Below are 22,625 nucleotides of genomic sequence, written 5' to 3'. Positions count from 1 at the left end.
GTGGATGTCTGGTAGAATGGTACTCGTGCAACGAAAGTTGGCATTTATCAGTTTCGTGTTATCTGATTAGTGTCATCACCACCACATGATAAGGTTAAGAACGAAAAGGCTATTGAATGAAGTATTTAATGAAGTTAGAATCCCATGTTTGTCATATATTGTAATTCAACCTCAATTCTCTTAGTTAATGTTATTTGGTATAATTTCTTAATTTAATAAAAACCCAATTTGTTATTTGTCTTAGCATTGAGCAATAACCATACATTGTTGCATAGGTGCATAAATTGAACTTAACCTAAACTAGTCTATGTGGGAACGAATCTGATTTATATCTTATACTACTTGCGAACGTGTATACTTGCGTGAATATTAGCGCGTATTTTCGCCCTAACAAGTTTTTGGCGCCGCTGCCGGGGACTCGGTGTTAATTTTTAGTTTATGTGTTTGTCGTCTGTGGTCATTAAAGTTCAGTGACTCGGATTCTTTTACTTTCACGGTTTATTTGTTTGTGTTTCAGGTACTCATTACTATAGGAGATCCAGCAGCACGAACGAAAGCCTTGATGGATTTTTCTCAACCCAAGATCAATGACATTTAATCTAGCATTGTCCAGCCAGCTATCACAGCTAATACCTTTGAGATCAAGCCTGACATAATTCAATGGGTGCATAATTCAATCCAGTTTGGGGCTTCTCCAACGGAAGATCCCAATATGCACATTAGGGATTTTATTGAGATCTGCGACACCTTCAAGTTCAACGGTGTTTCTGAAGATGCTGTGAAGCTGAGACTGTTCCCATTCTCTCTGAGGGACAAGGCTAAGAGCTGGTTACACTCTCTACCAGCTGGTTCAATTACTACATGGGAAGATCTTGCTCAAAAGTTTCTCACTAAATTCTTCCCTATGGCGAAGACAGCTGCAATCAGAAACGCTATTACTCAATTTGCGCGGCAATCAGGAGAATCTTTATATGAAGCTTGGGAGCGCTACAAGGAGATGCTTAGGAAGTTTCCTCATCATGGAATTCCTGATTGGATGATCATCACTTGTTTTTATAATGGGTTGGGAGCACAGTCCAGACCATGCTCGATGCAGCATCAGGTGGAGCCTTATGAGCGAAGAGCTATAAGGAAGCTTATGATCTAATTGAACTGATGGCTACTAATGAATATCAGTATCCAACCCAGAGATTTCCACAGGGCAAGGTAGCAGGAGTTCTTGAAGTGGATACAGCTACGGCTATCACTGCTCAACTGAAGGCGTTGTCTATGAAGATCGATTTTCTAGCTAACTATGGTGTTAAGCAGATAATTAGTGTTTGTGAGCTTTGTGCAGGTCCGCATGTGACAGAACAATGCGCTATATCTAGTGAATCAGCTCAGTTTGTGAGCAACTTTCAGAGATCGCAGCAACCAGTTCCAGACACTTATCATCCTGACAACTGGAATCATCCTAACTTCAGCTGGAGCAACAATCAGAATGCGATGCAACAGCCGTTCCAGCAGTTTGGAAATAAGCTATTCAACCCTCCTGGTTTTCAGCAACAAATTGCACCAAAACAACAACCCTAAATTCAACAACAAAATCATGATGCAGGTCTATCTTCGAATGAAAAATCTGAATTGAAGGAGTTACGGCTTATGTGCAAAAACCAGGCTCTCGTATGCCAAAGCCAGGCTATTTCTATCAAGACTCTGGAGAACCAAATAGGGTAAATTGCTAATGCCTTATTGAATCGGCCACCATGAATGCTTCCTAGTGATACAGAAGCCAATCCAGGCAAGAGGGAAGTTAAAGAATAGGTGAACGCCATCACCTTAAGGTCTGGAAAGGTTGCAAGCCCCCAAATTCAGTAAGACGAAGAGCCTGAAAAGTCTCAAGTTCCAGAATCTGAAGTTTTGGCTGAAGAAGATGTGCAGAAGGAAGTAGAGGTGGAACCAAGGAAGACTACTATGGAACACACTCCTCCTGAGGGTAATACAGGGGAGAAACAGATCTATCCTCCACCTCCTTTTCCTAAGAGGCTGCAGAAGAAAAAGCTGGATAAGCAGTTTGAGAAGTTTCTGGAGGTGTTCAAGAAACTTCATATCAACATACCTTTTGCTGAAGCTCTTAAACAGATGCCTAGCAATGCGAGGTTTATGAAAGGTATTCTCTCTCGGAAAGTGAAGCTCGATGACTTAGAGATCATTACTCTAACGGAGGAATGCAGTGTTGTGCTGCAATAGAAGTTGCCTCTGAAGCTTAAAGATCCTGTAAGCTTCACTATTCCTTGCACCATCGGAAACTTGTCATTTGACAAGTGTTTATGTGATTTAGGAGGTAGCATCAATCTGATGCCCTTATCTATCTTCAAGAAGCTTGGTCTGCCTGATCCGAAACCAACATACATGTCATTGCAACTAGCTGCCGTTCCATCGCTTATCCACGAGGTATAGTGGAGGATGTCTTGGTCAAGGTGGATAAACTCTTCTTCCCTGCTGACTTTGTAATTCTTGATTTCGAGGAAGATAAGAAGATTCCCATTATCTTGGGAAGACCATTCTTGGCTACAGGCCGAACTATGATCGATGTGCAAAAAGGAGAGCTTACGATGAAGGTTCACGATCAAAAGGTCACTTTTAATGTGTTCAAGGAAATAAAGTTACCCACAGCTAAAGAGGAGTGCTTTAAAGTAGAGCAACTGCGGGTTTTGAATGCACCTCCGTGGAAGAAGAAGTTGGATATGCCATTCGATTCTCTTGGGTTAGCAGAGCTGAAAATTTCTCAGGAGCGTTTTGAATTATTTATTTAAGAAGCTCCCACACTTGAGCTCAAGGGACTGCCAGATCACTTGAGTTATTCATTCTTAGGTGCACCCCATGATAAAGGGTTGGGATATATTTTTGATGATGTAGAGAGTGGCTGGATGGATATTCCCGTGCCTACAGAGGGTTTCTCTCATGCGCCACAGGTAGTTGATAGAACTGATGTTGGTGATGAGCAGTACAGGCGAGTGACTAGGTGTATGGAGGCCATGCACGACATTCACCATCATTTTGCTGAAGATTTGACACACACTTTCGGTACTGTTGTACGAGACACTGGTGGTGAGGTTGATTGGCCACCTAATCCTCCACCCGACGAGGGTGACTCTCCCGTTAACTAGGTATGCCTGAAATCCTTATTATTACCATCAATGAGGACATTGAAAATTTTATGTTTGGGGGTGATAATGTAAGGATTAGTAGTGTGTGTGTCCATATAGATTTATATAGATTCATATTGCATGTTTAGTTGTAGTTCATTCATATTTTTGCATGATTGTTCATTTAGGACATATTTGTTTGTTTTTATGTGATTTCATATAGTTGCATTTGCATGCATATTTAGCATGATCCCTTAGGATGAACTATGATATTTGATAAGTTGATGTTGATTTAAGTGTGGTGATGACAAATAGAGGGATGTTTAAGTCTTAATGAATTGATTTATATGGCAGAAACAAATATTTTCACAAAGTCTTATAGGGTTGCTTTTGATCTAGATCATGATCATACTTGTTTGTTGTTGAGATTTAATCACTTGGTTATATTTAGAATTTGTGATATTCTCGTAATGACGTAAAAACACTAATTTTTTTTATCTGGAAAAAAACTTGGATTTCATTGCTAGTTGTTGTAAGGCTAGGCGTCAAATGGCTAGTAGCCGGCTCATATTTTTATGAGTAGTCTAGGGTTGAATGAGATGGAGCGAAACGCACTCATTCAGAAATTGTTGAAAAAAATAAAGAAAAAAAAGAGAAAAAAAAAGAAAGAAAAAAAAATGTGTTTATACATAATTGATCAAGAGTGAGCTCTTTAATACTCGAGTTATTAAGTTCTAGGGGACTTTGTGCCTAGTGACCTAAGGCTTTTATAGTCTGGGATCCGCTAACCTAACGCTCGCTACATGGGTATTATTGCATAAGTCGTTTGGGACCTCATTCATTGCACGGTCAAATAAACATCTTTGCTATGTGTTCAATAATAGTGTGAATCCTTGTATAACTCTAGTAGGAAGGAGGTGTTTTAAGTCATAATGCGTTTATTATCTATTCTGTTTATAAACTTTTGATTGTTTCGATGATAGATAAGTTACGGTTATTGATCTAGTATCGAGAGATATCTGTTAAGCATTCCACACACGCATGTTTCTGGTTTGTGAGTTGGTTTGTGGGATTTATTCGAGCTCTGTTTAAAGTCATTGCATTCTTAGAGGCATTGGCTTATTCGTTTTTTTATAGTTATTCTGAGGGGATCGATTACATTATCATTTAGTTGCATTCACATAGTTGCATTCATGCATTAGGTTTGTTTTGTAGTTTTGAGTCTGTTTATGCTTGAGGACAAGCATCGATTCAAGTTTTGGGGGTGTGATAAGTGGATTTTATATCCACTTGGAATGCTTCATTACAAGCTTAAATTGGTGTTTTGGACTCAAGTTGTTGGTATTTTGATGTGTTTTTGTGTTATTGCATTTCAGTTATCAGTTATATGAAGAAAAGAGCTTTTAAAGGAAATATGATAAAAAGTGATCAGATTTGGAAGCCAAGTTCATTTTCAAGTTGTAAAAATCTTGTTAGCTTTGCGTGAGCAGTTGAATCGCCTAATTCTGACGAGTAGAACTCAAGTTATGGCCAAAACAAGATTCATCAGAAATTTTTCCAGACAAAAGCTGAGCGCCCGCTCAGGAGAGCTGAGCGGCAGCCCAGGAGCTGCGCGCCCGCTCAGGAGAGCTGAGCGGCCGCTCAAGGCGCGGCTGGTTGGTGATTTCGCTGAAAAAGCCTTTTTAAGTGGAATTTGACGATTTAAGGGTCCAGGTCCACTAGGGGCGTATATAAACTTAAAAAAAGGGTTTTCATTATCCGGGAAGATTGGGATACCAAGGAGAAGACCTAGAAGCACAGAACAACTCCGAAAAGGAAGATCTTGTTTTCAACTTGTGATTCTTTGAATTAGTTGTAACTTTGGATGCTCGTTTTCGTTCTTGTTGAACCTTGATCTCGTTTATTCATACTTTAATCATTATTCAGTTTATTAAGACCTTGTTTTATACCATGCTTTCATTGGAACCCATGGTGATGATGAGTTCAATTATGAACTAATCGTTATCGTGGGGTTCTAGCGGATTTACTTACGGATTTCAATAATTAATTTGTTTTGATATCTTGGTGTGTGGTGATTGATTGATATCCTAGTATTGGTTGTGCTAATTCATCTAATGTGCGTAGCTAACATATAAGATAGTGTGTTAATCTCTATTGAAGCGACAGTGAATATAGATGTTTAGAACTTGTCATGCTAGCATAGGTTCATGTATTGTATGCATGATTAGTGGGTAACTCTAACCGTTTTACTTGCCCTATGTAATCATTATGGATAACTTATGCTTAAACCGTTATGTTGTCAAATTCTATAGACATATAGGGTCTCAATATAATTGGTGACTATTCAGCTTCTATCTCTTTTGTGGATGTCTGGTAGAATGGTACTCGTGCAACGAAAGTTGGCGTTTATCAATTTCGTGTTATCTGATTAGTGTCATCACCACCACATGCTAAGGTTAAGAATGAAAAGGCTATTGAATGAAGTATTTAATGAAGTTAGAATCCCATGTTTGTCATATATAGTAATTCAACCTCAATTCTCTTAGTTAATGTTATTTAGTATAATTTCTTAGTTTAATAAAAACCCAATTTGTTATTTGTCTTAGCATTGAGCAATAACCATATATTGTTGCATAGGTGCATAAATTAAATTTAACCTAAACCAGTCTCTGTGGGAATGAATCTGATTTATATCTTATACTACTTGCGAATGCATATACTTGCGTGAATATTAGCGCGTGTTTTCGCCCTAATATTCACAATTCAAGAAAAATTAGAGTTAAAAAGAAAGAAGAAACAAGGATTTGAATATGAATGAGACAACCACATTGGTACTTAAGATGGCCAGACTTTCATACCATATGGCATACAGCACATGATTAGGTGGCGTCCCACCCGACTCTTCGTCATTCTGACAAAGTGTCTCACCATAACACTGTGTGTCCCAATCAGAAAGCAAAACTTGAGGGAAACAATTAAATTTGAAAGGAATGCAATATCCTCCTTTTCGATGTCATAGCAAAAGTTTATTTAAGAAAAGAAGTTCATACTTATTTAAGAATCAAAAAGGAATATACGCTGTAATATTGAAGACAAGAACGATACCATTGGTCACCATCCACATTTCATTTGTATTCATCTTTCGAGCTTGTTCGATCATATCCCAATTGCGTCATATAACAACTTTAGAAGGTACACTGAATTGCCTTCGCAAATTAAGCATTATGGTAGATTCTTACTTGCTAAGTCTTGCGTCTTTAACATAGCACCTACACGTATAATACTCTAACAATTCGATCATAATGGCGTTCCCACCAGATAACTTCGAGTTTCCTCATTTTAATTTAGAATAACCACGAATCATTCAACATAACGATCCTTGTATTAATAATATTCTTCTTTTAGAAAAGTCTGGAAATCTTCCCAATCTCCTTCGATCACGCCCAGGCTCTTTTTAAATCAATGAATTCTTTAAACTTTAATGGTCTCTGCAACTAGATGAATAATTACTCCGTACGCGGATTTTGTTATTAGCCTTGTCAAACAACATCTACACCTTACCGTTAGGAATAATCAGTTTCTTCATAATCACGGGTTACTTGGTTCTCTGAATTAACAATACTAAGTCTAAAATAAGTTTCATTCCAGACAATCTGGGTTTTTTTTTAACAAACAAGAAACTCAAGTAGTAACTTGACAACCAAGGTTTAAAACTTATTTTATTCGAAAAGGCTTTTAAAAATTTTGAAAGGAAAAATCTTTTTCGAAAACTTGTTAAAAATTTTGAAAATCATAATTCTGGTTGTCCTTACTATATGAGTTGGTTGTTGTCCTTCCGACCTATAACAAGGTACCAAATTAAAGAAACAATCACATAAAGGTCCGTTCACTTCAATCTACCTTTTCTCCTTCATCGTGTCCATTTACCTTCCTTAATCGATGAAACTTCAATTCTCGTTGCACGTTATCTTATTCGGAGCTTCACATCAAGGCTCCCATACTAGTAATACTCCCGTTAACAACTTTGCAATCGTTAAGTGGAACAGACTATCCAATAGTCAACAAGTCTATTTCATAGAACCAAAATTTGCTCATATCACATCAAATCACTGCTTTACATATCGCATTTATCATAGCACCATCATTTAATTCTATAAATATTCCAGATTTACACTTTTCTCTCTAACTTTTTCAAAATTCATCTAATCCATCCCACAACTAATCACGGGTGGCCTGGTCACTAATGGCTTCTTTTAATCTAGTAGAAGCTATCCTCCGGAACACTTGAATCTTCTTTCTAAACTTCTTCTCACCTTTATTAATATCTCATGCATTAACCATTTACTGTAGTTATCGAATCCATCTTCGTAAATACTGTTGCTCCATAAAATAGGTTTTAAACTGAGGGCATATAATAGGACGTAGGGTAAACTGAAGAGATACACTCACAGCCGAATGTCCAGTAAAACAAGAATAAACAGATGGAGGTTCTTAAATAGGTAGTCTCGTATCAAGAGGTGGTAAAATAGCGTTGAATAACTTGAAAAGGTGCAACTGTCATAACAGAAGGTAGTACATTTAATACTGATGGAGGAACAAGGTGCAAATTAAATCTGGGAGAAGATAACGATCCTTGAACGGAAAGCTCCAAACAATCAGATGATGCAGGGAAATCAGGATCTGTCATTGTCATTGTCTGGAAATCACGTTGCAATGTTAAGAATCCCAAATCGTAATATGAACCGTGCCGGAGACCTACAATACAATCGCACTCAACCTCACAACGTCTTATCTTTCTATTTCCTATTCCTAATCCTAATTCTCTACCCAATCCCGACAATCTAGGCTTATTTCAGTGACTTATAACCTGTAGCTCTGATACCAACCTGTGGCGCCCTCCAAACCCGGGTCAGAAGTTTGGGGTCCATAACACATACACAATATATAAACCTGTATACGAAATATTCTTTGCAATGACCCTGTTTTACATAACCATGGATCGCAACAGGTTAAAGTATGAAAACAAGCCACAACCTTAACTTTTATTACAACGTACCAAATCCCAACTAATTTAACTTACAACTGATAATGAAGTTATTCTTACGATCTTATTATCTCACTACCATATGAAGCTTCTGCTAGCTCTTACGATCTTATTATCTCACTACCATATGAAGCATCTGCTAGCTCGATCCAACTCAAACTGGAATCCTAGCTCGCACTCTGGACTGAGGAACTTCACTATCATCCATATCCTTTTTAACTGTAAAATATATAAAAGATTCGCAAGAGTGATCTAACTAGCTCAGCTAGTCACAATAACAATAACTGAGGCTAAACAATGATCAAACGAGATGATTCAAAGGAATCAAGTTTCTTGTTAAACAATCAATAGAATTGGATATTCATTTTAAGTTTTTAAAACCAAGGTTAAGCTGCTGATCAGTCACGCACTAACCCCGAGCAAAGCACACAGCACTGCTATAACTACTGGATCCAAGGCACACATTGGCCTAACTTGACCATTGATATGGTCTGACCACGAATCTGGTCCACATAAAGAAAACTATCCAATTCTAAAGCAGTTCAATATGATAAACAATATAATTCAATAAAACTGGATCATAATCAATAACAATAAAACATTTGTATAAGAGCATGGTGAAAATTCATGAGTACCAAAAGGGTATGTCAAAGTATATAAAAGAAATGGCCTCCAGCCTGTAGGATAATCGGGTATTAGATTAACAATATTTTTACAAGGTTTTAGTACTTTGATGTCACAAGGTATGGTTGAGTATAAAAGATTCTGTATGTTTAAACAATTCTGTTCCAGGGTTTGGTATATGATGGATATATATTTGTGGAGCAGTATCATGTTTGTGTGGTTTAGTATCTGGTAAATCAACAAGAAATGGTTCACAAAGAATAAGGCTTACGGCTCAAAGGTCAAATGATGTGGCTCAGGTTCAAGGCTGAAGGATTCAAAGTACTTTCAACATAAAACATAGCTATTTTGAATACTTAACAATATGTCACGAGAGAATTTAGAAATATTTGCATTATATCTCGAAAAAGGTTTAGATGTACTTGCCTTACAGGGCTTTATAACTATTACTAATCAACTCTGAGCCGACTCTGCCGATCAGGCTTTATTGTCTATCCACTAGATCACTCTGGATTCGACCTCAACAGTTAAGTCCTTTGATTGGAACCTTACTGAGCTTTTCGACTGACCACCAACTATCTTTCATCCAATGCTAATTCTCGGGCATTCTGACTAGAACCTACAAGGTCGAAACATCCTAACTTAGACATTCGATTATGCTGGACAAATCCTCACTAACAATCTACCCGTGCGTTAACAACACCCGACTTGTAACACATATATTATTATAATACAGGCATCAGTTAGGGTTCACGTTCTCGAAAATCAATTTGGTGTTCATTTTCAGAAAATATGTATACTCGTCATTGTATGAAATTAGGGTTATTGGTTTTGGCAAAATGTTTCACTACAACATACAATCAGGTTTGGTATAAACATACGTATATGTATTTACTTATACTTGCTCGACATCCCGATAATTACTGGATACGCTCCCGTGTTTACGGTCCACCGTTGACTCACCGAAGTTCATTGTCAACGGCGGTAAAATCTACGGGTACCCGATAAATTCCGGGTTTTTAACACAAATTCTACTGATTAATTACAATTACTCTTGCACGAAATATAATTTATTTCACAAATTTCTTAATCAAATATTTTTCTGCAAAAATATAAAATAAAATTAAATTAGTAAATTGAAATAAGTATTCGAATGACTGCACAGTACACGCGCTTCACGCGCCCACAACACAGATGAGCTCACAGCCGGAAAAATAATCTGGTGGCACATGTAGCAATTCAGGCAACACCACAGTTAACACACGCAGACGAAACCACACACTCGAACACACACACTTACACCCACGAACACACACACTTTACACACACTGCACACATATATACGCACACAATATATACAACCACACACAGTAAAAGCCAATAGAAACCGGCAAATACCGGAGACTGACCGGATACAGAATCGCGGTGGCAAAGCCAAAAACAGGAGAAAACAGTCGCGGACAAGAAGGAAACAGGGGAACAGGAAAAGGACAAAGAAGCGCGCGAATAGCAGCGTGAAGGAGAGGCACAAAAAAGATTGATAATTGAGAGATTAATCCCGAAAGATAAGAAAGAGTGAGAATGTGGGATTTTTGTGAGGAAGAGAACAGGGAGATGGGTATTTGTGTGTGTATTTGTATTTATTTTATTTTTTTACTAAATTAAGCTATAGCAGCACAACACCTGTCCAAGAAATTCCTGAGAAATTGACACGTAGCTGATTCAGGATACGCATCTCTCTTCTTTTTTTTCTGCCCGGTTCTGACCCGTACTTTGGATTTTAACGAACCATGCTGCACATAAAATAAACTCGTAAAAATAACAAAATAGTCTTAAAATTTTCTAAAAATCCCGAAACTAATCAAATAAAATTTCCATAATTTTTAAAGCATTTTTAAAGCATTTTTAAAATGTAACTCGTACCCGCATTTCATAATTAACGAACCGAGTTGTAGTTAAAACAATTTCAGAAAATCATGAGAATAGTTTTAAAATGTTATAAATGTCCCAAAGTTAATTGAAACATAAATTTCAAAATTTTAAAACAATTTTTAAAACACAATTTATACCCGCTTTTTAACAATTAAAGAAACAACGCGCGGGTGAAATTAATCCCAAAAATTTCCGAAACAATTTTAAAATTCTCAAAATAATACGAACTTCATAAAATATAAGTTTCATGATTTTTGAAGATTTCCATAATTAAATATGGATTTTACCATTGAACACACTCAAAAAATTATTTATAAATAAATAATTAATGAAATATTGATTTCTCAATTTTATAAAATCCTAAAAATAATTAATGTAATTATAAAATAATAAAAACAATTTTAAAGACACTTCAAATATTTATACAAATAAATTTGCATTAAATCCACTTTAAAAGGGAAACAATTCAATATAATTCCTTAATTAATCACGCTGACAACCTGATACATCATAAATCACACATAGATAATAATCAAACAACATATAGCGGTCAAAACCAACACATATTTTATTTAATAATTTCCATAATAATCATATATTTAAATAATTCAAAAATACACGAGTCGTTATACTTACCGTATTTTATTTCGTACAGAAAATCATTTGCAAACAGTTAATTATATAGTTTTACAGAAAAAACCCTAATATTCATATAAACTTTCAAAAATCAAACAAGCATTTAAAGGTGTTATTGATTTCTGTTTGGGAAGCTTGAGTAACCAAAATGAAGGGTTTGAGGAGTACTATCAGATTCTAGGACTGGTTTTACTGCAGAATTCAAGGTTTATTTTCTATATTTTTTATTTATTTTCGAATTATTTTGATTTAAATTATGAATTTTTGTTCGAGTGATTGTTTGGATGATTTGATGATTGCATGTTGTAGAGATTTTCTTCCTGATGATTTTGATATATTATATGACTGATTTAGAGTTCAATAACATGTTCAAAATTGAGTTTGATTTTCGAATTTCAAAATTACGGTTTATAACCCGTATGAATGTTCTTAATTGAAATTTGGGGGTTTCTGTTCTAGGGGTTATTAGAAGTTTTTGTTGATTGCATCGTGTTCCTTGTTCAATTTGCAATCGATTCATGTATAGTATATCAACAGACGATTCCTAGTTTGCTCGAATCGAAGCAAGCAAAACTCACCGGAGCCGGCGAGTTTCTCGGCCAATTTTCGGCCAATTCTGGGGTTATTGGTATGATTTGATTGCATGAATAAATTCATGGAGTTATGTAGATGATATCTGGAGGTGTTGGTGGTGTGACGGATACCGAGACGAGTTTTCCGGCGAACTAAACTGCAAAATTGCAGTTTAGTCCCTGAACTTTTAGAGATGGTGAAGTTTAGTCCCTGAACTTTCCAGAATTTGCAAAAATAGGATTGCTGTTTTAAAAATATTTAAAAATCATATTTCCTATTGATTTTAATTACAGAAATTCGTTTTTAATTATTAAAAATTCTAAAAATTATTATTTTAATTCCTAAAATTATTTTTAATTCACTAATAAATCTGAATTAATTAGTTAATTAATTATACTTAATAATTAATTAGTTAATTGGTCAATTAATTCAAAAATTAATTGATTAATTGATTTAATTAATTATTAATTGATTTTAATTAATTATTTAATTAGATTTAATTATTTATTTTTGATTTAAAAATTCCAAAAAATAGTTTCGAGCTTTAAAATATTATTTTAAATTATTTTCAAGGCTCGATAATTATTATAAAATTATTTTAAAGCCATATTCGGCCAATTGAACGCTGTTTATTGTTTCAAAAATGATTTGACGGCCCGTTTAAATCCCGAAAAATGTTTAAAAATCCGTGTTAAATATCCGAAAAATCCTTTTAACATCAAACCTTCTTTGAAAAAGTATTTTCAATTAAAATTTCTTATGTGTTATGTGGTATATGTGCACTGATTAATGTGTTAAATGCGTTTGTGTATGCTATATGACTGTTTTAATTGTATCTTTCAATCTGAAAGTCGGATTTGGGTAAAACGAAAGGTAGATAGAAGCTTATATCGAATAGAATCATACGAGATGAGTATTGATGGATACTTATGCTATGTGAGCAGAAGAGGTAAGGTGTAGGAAAGGGAAGCAAGTAGTCAAGGAATAAGAGGTTGTGATTAAAAGCTAGTGAAGTGTAGCAAGTTAATACAGTGCAAGTGTTCTAAACCTTCTCGAGATATATTGTGAATAATTGATAGTTCTATCTTATATTGCAAGTGCTTTGGAAGCACTGAACCCTAAACCTTGATTCCAGTTATTAATCTTTGAGCTGTAAGCCTTATTCTTTCTGAACCATTGATTGTTGAATACCCAAATACGAACCACAAACCTACGATACTATTCCATAAATACATACAAATTAAATACCAAACACTAAGCCAAGATTGCTTACATACTCAAACCATTGTACCTTATACGTTGAAAGACCAAAGCCTTGTAACTCTGAAACTACGATTTTTTTGTTATCCGATTCTTGCACCGGCTGATAGCCATACCTTGTAATTGTCATATTGTTCTCTTGTGAAGATTGAAACCCTCTCATGCTTGGAAATCCAATGTTTTTTATGATTCTGTTTATTGCTTTACATTGTTTATTCTATTATTGTGATAGAATTAGATTGTTTTATAAAATTGTGGACCAGATTCGTTGTCAGACCAGATTGGTGGTCAAGTTAGGCCAATGTGTGCCTTGGATCCAGTAATTAGAGTAGAGTTGTGTGCCTTGCTCGGGGTTAGTGCATGACTGATCAGCAGCCTAACCTTGGTTTTAAAATGAAAACTTAATATTCAATTATAAATCATTGCTCATCCATAAACTTGTTATCTTAAATCATTTCACTTGATCATTATTTATACTCAGTATTGTCAATGTGACTTGCTGAGCTAGTTAGCTCATTTGTGCGATTTTCTTTATATTCTTTTCCAGTTAAAAAGGAACTTATTGGTAGTGAGGATCCCCAATCCAGTGTGAGAGCTAGAATTCCAAGTTGATCGGGATAAGCTAGCTAAAGGTTTTTGTGATAGTTTAAGCTTGTGAAGTTTGTAAGAATGTTTATTATTCAGTTGTAAGTTTGAATAGTTGGGATTTGGACGTTTGTAATATAAGTATGTGTGTGTGTGGCTTGTGTGCATACTTTAACCTGTTGCGATCCGTGGTAGTTGGTAAGTAGGGTTCACTGCATATTATTATTATTATTGTCTTTATTATTGTTATAAGCAGGTTTATATAAAGGTGTGTGTGTGTGGACCCCAAACTTCTGACCCGGGTTTGGAGGGTGCCATAGGTAATCACCATTAACCTAACATATTTATCTAAAGCTGAGTATAATGATGCAATCAATGACATGTCCACAGAATTATATCACTTGCGTGTTACACTTAAGTCCCTCACTAAGGAAAATGCTAAAATTAAAGAAAACAATTTGTCTTTAAGTGAGAGGAATAATGTGCTAGAGTCTCAGTTTATTGAATTTGAAAAATTGAGAATTGGGTGTAAGATTGCTAAGGATGAATTGAATGAGTCCTTGAAGAAAGAAGATATTTTAAAGAAGCATCTTGAACGAGAACAGGAAGTCATTAAGGCATGGAAATCATCCAGAGATGTCCATGCTCAAATCACTAAAGTTCAAGGTATTGAGTCCTTTTGTGATGCAGCCTGGAAGAAGAGTAAGGAGAAGCCGGAATCCAATTTGGTTGAAGGATTGTTGACAGATGTGGACTTGACGGATGATGAAATCATCCGTCGGATAATCAAAAGGAATTATTTCATCATCCGTCGGATAATCAAAAGGATTATCCGTCGAGTGACAAAGAGCCACATCCGTCGGCTGCGAGTAAACCTGTGAGCAAAGCTAAGCTTGCCAAGCTGAATGAAAAATATGGCTTAGTTTCTAAGAACTTTATTCTAAGAGAATCAAGTCAAGTCAGGAAGGAAAAGAAAGTTAATGTTGGTCATCTTTCTATCAAGCAATTGAATGACAGATTAGAAAAGATTGAGGTTAAAACAGAAGCTAAAAAGAAAAACAATAGAAATGGGAAGTAGGAATCAACAAACATAACAACTACACACCTGATAAATATGTACCAAGAAAAATTTGTGTGAAGTGTGGTAGTGTTAATCACTTGTCTGTTAATTACAAACTTGTCATGCCTACTCCCATTTCTGCACCTCCCTCTTTTCCCAACATAACTGTTATGCCTACCATGCCATTGAATGCTATGTCTACTCAGAATATGAATGCACAATTTGCTAATATGCCATTTGCACCTAATCCTTATTATGCTGCATTTAGTATGCCTCAAATGCCATTTAGCATGCCTTTTCCTGTTAATCAAAATATGCATGATAATTTTGTTTTAATGACTGGTTTCAAAGGTTCAACTCAGATGACTAAGAATAAATCAGAAATTCCCAAGTCAAATGAGATCAAACCTAAGAAACCAAAGAAGAAAGCTAACAAGGCATGACCCAAGGAAACTTGGGTACAAAAATCAACTTGATTTGATTATGATGTGTGCAGGGAAACAGAAAGAATCTTTGGTATCTGGATAGTGGTTGCTCAAGGCACATGACTGAAGATTCTACCCTGCTCACAAAGTTCAAGGAAAGAGTTGGCCCAAGTATTACTTTTGGAGATGACAGCAAGGGTTATACTATGGGATATGGATTGATTTCAAAAGACAATGTCAACATTTAAGATGTTGCCCTAGTGGATGGTCTCAAGCACAATTTGCTGAGTATCAGCCAGCTTTGTGATAAGGGCAATTCAGTAACCTTCAATTCGGAAGTCTGTGTTGTGACAAACAAAAGGAGCAACAAAGTGGTTCACACTGAAGTGAGAAAAGGAAATGTGTATCTAGCTGACTTCAACTCATCTAATGCAGAATCTGTTACTTGTCTTCTCAGTAAAGCAAGTCAAGATGAAAGTTGGCTATAGCATAAGAAGCTGTCTCATCTAAACTTCAAAACCATGAATGAGCTTGTCAAGAAAGAACTGGTTAGAGACATTCTGTAATATCCGGGATATTGCTTGTAATTATATTTATCAATAAATAATTTTTATGTGATTATTATTTGATTTTTAGTGAATTATCTGATGATGGGTGTGGATATTTGGATGCGTATATGTGGTAAAGTATAAGTATGTTAATTTTTATTATGACCAGAATAAAATATAGATAATTACGGTATTTTTCTGGTAATTTTTGGACTGTTATATGATTTTATATTGATTTATGAATTTATTAATTATTTTCTGAATAATTACAAAATTATTTTATATAGCCGGAAATCGTCCAACTTCAACCGTTTTTACATTTTTATAACCCAAAATTTTTCTGAAAACTCCTTCCTAACCTAATCTGGTAATTCGGGACATTTTCCGTGTTTTGACTTTTTCAATCTGGATTACGGTTTGACCCGTGCGCGGCCCGACGCAAGATTTTCGATACGACAATCATTTCGGTGAATCATCAAAACCCGTATTCTCGAAAGACGGGATATTATTACATTATTTTCGTATAAAGTGTTTTATAAAAAGCCCGGTTTGGATAATTATCCAATACGGGTACCAAATCGGATCATTTTTGCAGTTACTTAGCGGCTAAGCAACTCATTTATCGATCCAAAACGATCCAACACGAACCAATATTCCATAAATATATATAGCCCTTTTATTATTTCATTTTATTCGTAAAATTATAATCGATCAGTAAACATATAAGAAATACAGAGAAAAACCCTAAAAATGTTACGTTCTTGAGAATCAAACGTACGAACGAAGGCGTTATCGAACTCCGATTCAAGCGTGCTATATATCAAAATGAAGCTCTCGAGAAACCCTTTCTGAATCAATCATCCATTTTTGTGCAGAAATCAAGGTATTTTTCTTATTTATTTATTTTATTTCGACTTAATTAAAGATTAAATTATGAAAATTTGTTCTTGATGTTGTTGATATGATTTGATGATTCCATCATGTAGATAATCTTTTTCTGGTCATTTTGGTATATTATACTTCAAATTTGGAGTTCAATAACATATGGAAATTGATGTTTGATTCTGGAAAATGGAAATTAGGGTTTATAGGTTGAATGTTCGTAATTGGGAATTAGGTATTTCTGTGTTTAGAGTTATTGTTTGAAATTGATTGCACAGAATTATAGATCGTCCAAAGACGAATCGACTGGTACTAGTGGCATGAACAAACGATAACGGGAAGGCTTTGATCGAAAAAAGTCGAGAAATGGCGGTGGAAACTTTGGCTGGATTTTCCGGCCAAACGCCATGTTATTGATTGATTTTAATTTCACAATCGTGTTCCTGGAATTGAGAAGAGTGTTCGCTGTTAATTTGTAGCGTTTCTGGGCAAGTTGCAGTTCGCCGTTAACTTGTTCAGTGCCATCACAAATTATTTGAATGGTGTCCCAAACCTCCTTGGTTGTCTTGCAATTGATGATGTTGTCAAACATGTCACCATCAACTCCATTGACTAAAATATTCATGGCCTTCTTGTCTTTCCTGACTTGTTCAATATCAGGATCTGACCATTCATGCCTTGGCTTGGGAACTGATGGCTCATTTCCAGTTGCAGCCCTCATTGGTACATGAGGACCTCTTTCTATGCAATCCATATAGGCCTCATCTTAAGAAAGTAAATGAAGATGCATATTTACCTTCCAGTGATGGTAATTATCTTTGTCCAGAAAAGGAATCTTGACTCAAACATCCTTCTTGTTCATCTTGCTGTTTGTTATGATCTTTAAACTCTTTGTGCTTCAAGAGCTTGCTCTGATACCAATTGTTAGTCCCTAACAATGCAACAAGAATTACAGAAGGGGGGTTGAATGTAATTCTAGTAAACTTTTTCTTGAACTGAAAAATGTTCTAACTCAAACTATATATATAAGTGTTTTGATTTGCAAGGTGCGGAACAACAAGTTAAGTGAATCAAAAACACAAAGTAATAAAAACACAAGCTTTTAAAACTTTCGGGTGGATTTGAAAGTATCTACCAGAGATATATATATATATATATATATATATATATATATATATATATATCGATTGAAGAACTCTGTGAAGAACAAATGGTCTCACAGCTACTTTACAAGTGAACAAACAAACTACAGAGAAATTCTTAACAGTTACAGCCTTTTATATTTTTCTTCTAAAAGTGTTTGCTTAGTTATTTGTTTCACTAGCTACACTTGGTTTATATATCACCAAGTTTACATGGTAATAAGACAGGATAATAAAACAAAACTATCAAGTCAAACTCCATGCTGCTTCACTACTCTATTCCAGCATCTTTTAAAATCTTCTTAACTTGCATGGAAATGGTAATGCTTCTTTGTTCTTCATTTCCTGTTAAACAGGCTCCCACATTCCTTTTGTAAACACCCAACGCATGTGACTGTCTTGTCACTGTCAACAGATGCTTGAATTGATCATCTGTCGGGTACATGCTTGTCATCCGTCGGGTTGCCTTGTTGATCATCTGTCGGGTAGCTTTGTTGATCATCCATCGGGTAGCTATTTGACACTTGACTTCATTTCACTTATGCAGAATTACAAGACATCTTATATTTACAATTAATCAGCCTATTCTGCATATCTAATAATAGTCAACATGACTCATATGCTACTAAGGATCTATACAAAGTTGTTCACAGAAATGTGTTACAATACTTATTGTTACATAAGCTACTCATTCGATGGATGTCAAATCATCATCCGTCGGGACTATATTGAGTCATCCGTCGGGACTATATTTGATCATCCGTCGAGTGCTACATTTTTCACTAAGTTAAATCTACTGAGGTGTTTTGTTAATGTAATCATCCAGTTCACAACATATTCCCAACAATCTCCCCTAATTTATGCCTACTAGAACTGTAGCCATAAATTAAGAGAAACTTGATGATAACAAAACACCCTAAAAATATAGATTTAAAAGGTAGTAGATAAAACTAAAAAGTGCTGCATAATTTACTGGAAAATTTACAAGACAAAGTATACAAAGATTTGCTCACAATCATTTTCAAGGTGCTCCTCTAGTCTGAGCAAATTGATCTATTTCCTTGATTGTCTGGATTTCTTCCCAAGCCTTCTGTTGTTTTCTTCTATTTGATTTTGGAGTTGTTTATGGAATTCAAGTTCATCAGATTCTGAGAGATCTAGCATTCCTTGCATTTCCAGAAGAGTCTCATTGCTAGAGATGCTCAACTGGTCTTCTAATCTGAAGAATCTTCTAACTCCCTTATCATCCATGAATTCCATCAGCCAGTAGGGCCTTAGATGCACTCTACTCCCTGTGTAAGGAATAGTTAAAGTCTTTGGGAGTGCATCTTTGGCTCTAATACTCCTCAGTTCTTCAATCTTCTTTAGAACTAATCTTCTAGCTGTCACATTGAATCCAAAGTTCTTTTCTAAGGATGAATAAACTTTTATCAATACAAATTGGCTCTCCTGAAGAATCCTGTGAAATGGCCATTATATCTCTTTTCCTCCCTTGTACTTGAATACTAACCTTTCAGGTAGATTCCTGTAAGCATCAATCCCTCTAACTTCTTCCAGTTCATCTAGATAGAGGTTTAGATCAGAGAATTCCTTGATGTCACAGATGTACATGATATCTCCCTTGTTGACCTTGGTTTGAGCTTTGGTTAGGGACTTGGATCTGAGAGTTGAGGGCTTCACTTTCTTGACTGCTCTGGTCTTTGTTTTCTTTGGCTTCATGAAATAAGGTAGATTGAGTTCAGGAATTGGTAGACTATCCCAGTCTATTGGCTCATCCTTTGGAATGATAGGTTCACCATGGAAATTCTTGGATGGATCTATCTTTAATTCTTCATGTGCCACAAAGGGCATGGATGTTTGAGTTGTTATAGAAGTAGACTTTTTGGGAAACTGATCTTCCAATCCTTCTTCATCAAAGTTCACTTTTCTCTGGGAGTGAAGTTTGTATTTAAACCTTCTTTTCTGCTGTGATTCTTCTTGCATTTTCAGATCCTTAGATCCAGTGGTTTCAGATGATTGTTCAGGAATTTGTTGTGTGGGTTTCACAGCTTGTAACTTGGCCAAGATAGCAGCTTGCTCCTTCTTTTGTTTGAGCCTTTTAGCATCTAGAGCAGCTTGCTTCTTTTCTTGCTTCAATCTTGCCTTTGCTTCCCTTTTTACTTCAACAAATTGAGGGTGTCCAGCCACCACACAAATTTCCTTACCATTTCTGAAAACCTTGGCAATTCTCCTCTTCAATGCTGAATCAGCTGGATCCTTGTAGAATGCAATAGATCTTGACAACAGTTTCTTTTCATCAGGCTTTGATGTCTCATACACTGTGTCCAAAGGGTTCTTTAGTGAAGATTATGGGTAGTTCACCTTTGGCTTCATAATTAGATCTGCCTTTGGGGATTTGATGTAGGATGTCTAGCCTTTTTCCAAATAGTTCATGCTCATATCATTCACAAATATTTGCCTGAATTGAGAGTGATGAATGACTGATTTTTCTGGCTTCTTTGCTAGACCAAACTTCTTTTGAATATCCTCATCAATTTTCTCCCAGTTTATTGGACTAAACTGCTTCTTCTCAACTACTTTCAAAGTGGCTGCTGCTTCATTTATCAGATCAATGTTATCTTTGGTTGGTGGTTTTGTGAAAGCAATTGTTGGCACAATTGCTTTACTCACTTGAATGTTAAGCACCTTTTGCTCCCCCTCACTCCTAGAACTCTCGTTCTCCCCCTTTTTGTTATCATCAAGATGAGTAGAGAAGGACGTCTGTGCAGCCACCAGTTTCTAAAGCAAGTCTGTTTGTTGTGCTTGGTGTAGATGGATTACTGTAAGAGAAGCTTCCATAGCAACCATTCTTTTGTCCAAGGAATCCACCTTGGTTGTAAGATCAGAGTTTTTCCTGAGTTGTCTTTTGATGTCTATCATTGTTGTCTCTGGAAGTCTAGCTTCCAACTTGTTAGACATGTCTTTCTTAAGTTGATCAACTTCATTTTTGATGAGGGAGACATTTTGACTTTGTTGGAAGCCTGATATTTGTTGTAGTTGGAGAGATGCAAGATGTGCTTGCAGAAGCTTCTTGGTGCTAGCATTTGTGGATGATTGAAGTGCAGACTGTGTTTGGCTGATAAGTTGGATGAGTGTTGTCTTGAAATAGTGTTCATCACACTACTTCGAAAATGCCCAAGATGGCATGCCTGATCTTGAACTAGGGCCTACTTCTCCCCTATATCCAACGGCTCTTCTTCACTATCTCCACCCTCACCTCCAAAGAATTCTTCTGAACCACCAGTCTCATAATCAACATCACCAGTTATTGAAGGCAAAGCTGTGATGGCATCCTTAGCTCTTTGCATGGACTGTGTGGTGTGCACCAAGTTTAGCATCCTTTCTGCATTGCCATTGCCCTAGCTAGCTAGAAGTTGATATGCTGGAACAGGATGAGTAAATGTCTCAGCATCTAAGGAGGTAGAATCTATAACAGCTTAAGTTTGCTGAGATAGTCCCTCCCTGTCTGCATCTTGGACATTCATTGACTCACTTACAATGACATCAAATTAAGTTCCGAATTAGTGGATGCTGCCAAAGGGAGTGGCGATGCCATAATACCTGTATTTCTCTCATTATCTCTTTTTTCTTGCATCAAGGTCTCACCTTGGCTCCCCACCCTCACACCCTCACCTTCACCATCTAAGGTGGGACTCCTCACACTCATTTTTGCCAGTCCTGAAGAAATGGACTGCATTGGATCACTCTTTTCCTCTCCTTTTGCCTGGGAGCAACCCAGACTCTCACTCATGTCACTACCTTCCCTCAATCCTAATAGTGATTGCACAATTACTAAGTCATCTGCACTTGTAACTATAGTTGAACTTTGGAGTTGTGCAGAGACACCCGATGGAGGAGAAATATCTATCGGGATAGTAATTTGACTATCCAACGGATGACTGCTGTTAGGCACATCCGTCAGGATACAATCACTACTCGACGGATAAACAATATCCATCGAGTGAGTGGAAATGAATGAGTTTGGAGTGGAGACTATTGTGGACTCTGTGCAGATTGATGAAAATTTTGGCACAGATGTCTCAACAGTCTCAGAAAGAAATGGCAAGTGAGCCAACAAATCATTTAGAAGATGATGCTCACTTGCATGGATTTTTGGCTTCTCTAACAGAGTTAAAGATGGAGAATATGGTTATGATGTTTGAATCATGTCAACATCCCAAGCTTATGTGGGAGAATTTGGTGTTTGAGGTGTTTTAATTTGTACAGATTTTGGCTGTGACTCCACATTTGTTGGAGCCACATCAATTTGACCTTGAGATGGTGCAGTGACTGGGTCTTTAGCTCTAGTTTGCACTGTGTGTGTACCCTGTGCATCCTCAAGGGTTTTAGATTTCTTCTTTCTTGTGTAGGTTTGTGGTGAACTGGTGTCCCTACCCTTTTTGTTATGTGCTCCTGGTTGAGAGCTTGTTTCAATAGTTACATCCTTTTGGGAGGATGAAACTAGAATTGAGCTTTTATCCTTATTAACAACCACAGTTTGTTGGGAAACTGTGGTGTGGCTTGGTTTGGGTACACTATGCTCACCATCCTTATCCTTAGGGCTTCTTTGATTTTCACCATGTCCCTCACCTGTCTTTCCCACCTTCACACTCCCCTCTTTGTGTTTAGTGGATTTTACAACTGGTATCTTTTGAGAGACATCAGAGGGGGCTTTCTTTGTCTTTGGATTTGAAACTTTGGTTTTGGTAGCTTGGGTAGGCATCTGTATGGTCATTGACACAGATGC

The 22,625-nt window shown here is 36.3% G+C and overlaps 1 non-coding gene across 1 annotated transcript; it reads right to left on the bottom strand.

Annotated features, from left to right (window-relative positions):
* Nucleotides 1-919: 919 nt before the first annotated feature.
* Nucleotides 920-1,026, bottom strand: LOC141682226 (small nucleolar RNA R71). The gene has a single exon (XR_012559627.1). It is a non-coding gene; the product is annotated as a small nucleolar RNA R71 (small nucleolar RNA).
* Between the last annotated feature and the right edge of the window lie 21,599 nt (nucleotides 1,027-22,625).

Source organism: Apium graveolens, chromosome 8, assembly GCF_009905375.1.
Source record: "Apium graveolens cultivar Ventura chromosome 8, ASM990537v1, whole genome shotgun sequence".
NCBI classification, from domain to species: Eukaryota; Viridiplantae; Streptophyta; class Magnoliopsida; order Apiales; family Apiaceae; genus Apium; species Apium graveolens.
Note: the sequence above shows the minus strand (reverse complement) of the source record. Positions and strands in the feature narration are given on the sequence as shown.